We start from the raw sequence: 1754 nt of genomic DNA, 5'->3' as shown, positions 1-1754 counted from the left end.
AAAAAAAAAAAAAAAAAAGATTCTTAAAGAATACAATGATAGGATATACTTTCACTCTTATGGTGCAAAACCTCCTATTAATTGACTCACAGAAAAATAATGCTTTAAACAAGAATTTTAAGACTGGTGAGTTTCAAAAAAAATGTAGCATTCAAAATACTTAATTGTCCTTTTATCAGCCTTCACAAACTCATTCAGTCTTCGCAGTCTGAGCAAATCATTTTTAGTTTCTTCATAGTTCTCCATCTGTCTTTCAGCATGACACTTGTTTGGTTGTTGAATTTATAATGCAACAGTATTTTAGACCAGCTTCCCTCTCCATATTTCCTCACACCAGATCTCAAATTCTTGTCTTTTTCCCAAAGCCATGCCTGTTTTTTCCTAGGTCGTCGTTTTTTATAAGTTACTGGTTGAGTTTCTGGAACATGTGTTCTCTTTGTTTCAGTGGTTCTTCTGTTTTTTGTTTTCTCTCTCTCTCTTTGAAGAGTTTCCTCTTTCCTCTTCCTCATCAAAGTCTTCTCTCCAGCTTCTATATTTCAGCTTAGATAAGAGATTCTTGTGAGACCTCAATAAGGATACTGTACCCTCTGAGGATTCAGTTACCACAGACTGTTTGTCATTAACACTTTTTCCTATATCCGAATTAGTTTCAGTTTCCATTTCAACATCATTACCATCAGATTTATCTTGAGAAGTCATTGTTTTTGCTTTTACTTACCACTATTTTTGCTGCTGCCTTCATTAGAAAGGCTGATGATTCTTCATTTAGCACACAATTCACGTGGCTCTTAATTTTCTTCAGCATGTGGTTGTAGCTGAAGTGTTGAAAAAGGAATGGAATGTGTCTTTCTGAGATATTATCATAAGCAACTTTCTTTCTAAAGACGTATAAGAGTTTGGATCACCAAATATTCTTTCAAAGACTTCCTCTGCTTCCTTAAAATTGCCATTTTCCATACAAACAGCTATAGCCTGAATTTTAATTAAATTCTGTATTTCTTCATGAAGTTTGTCATGTTCCTTTTCAATTGAAGCCCAAATAATAAGGGCTGATTCTAAGGGTGTAATTCGTTCATCATTTTCAAATTGTGCATCCAGGGATTTTCCCACTGCAATTCTAGTCAAAAACTGACATATGTATATTGTTTTCAACTGATATGCTGTTAGATTGGATAGTCCATGAATAATAGCCTCGGCGCTGTCGCGGGTCCGATGGAAGGCCTTGGAGCCGCCATCATGGAAGGCCCGGCAAAGAGACAGGCATAGGAAATCCAGCATCCAGCCGGCAGCCACTGTCTCAGCCTCAGCCACCAGGCCTGCGTCCTCCTCCTCCTCCTCCTCCTCCTCCTCCTCCTCCTCCTCCTCTGGGGTCTCCTCCTGCACTTGGCATTCGAGCAGTTCCTGGCACACGAACTGCTCCTGGTCGTCTCTCGGAGTTTCTGTCATCCTCGTCTCAGGGAGTCAGCATCCTTCCTGTCAGCATGACCCCGCGGGCTCGGAGCCCCCCTTCATCTTTCTTTCCCCCCTTCCTCTCTCCCTCCTCCCTCCCTCCCTTTCTCCCTTCTCCCTCCTCCTTCCTCCCTCCCTCCTCTCTTCTCCTCCCTCCCCTCCTTTTTACCTCCCTCCTCTTTCCCCCTTCCTCTCTCCATCCTTCCCTCCTTTCTTTCTTTCCTTCTTCCTCTCTCTTCTTTCCTTTTCTAATTTATTTGAAAGACAGAGTGACAGAGAGAGAGAGAGAGAGAGAGACAGAGAGA

The 1754-nt window shown here is 41.7% G+C and overlaps 1 pseudogene; it reads right to left on the bottom strand.

Annotated features, from left to right (window-relative positions):
• Window positions 1-310: 310 nt before the first annotated feature.
• Window positions 311-1499, bottom strand: LOC100338571 (telomeric repeat-binding factor 1 pseudogene; annotated as a pseudogene).
• Window positions 1500-1754: the final 255 nt, after the last annotated feature.

This window comes from Oryctolagus cuniculus, chromosome 5, assembly GCF_964237555.1.
Source record: "Oryctolagus cuniculus chromosome 5, mOryCun1.1, whole genome shotgun sequence".
Taxonomy (NCBI): domain Eukaryota; kingdom Metazoa; phylum Chordata; class Mammalia; order Lagomorpha; family Leporidae; genus Oryctolagus; species Oryctolagus cuniculus.
The sequence above is the reverse complement of the archived record's forward strand: the minus strand, read 5'-3'. Positions and strand labels throughout refer to the sequence as shown.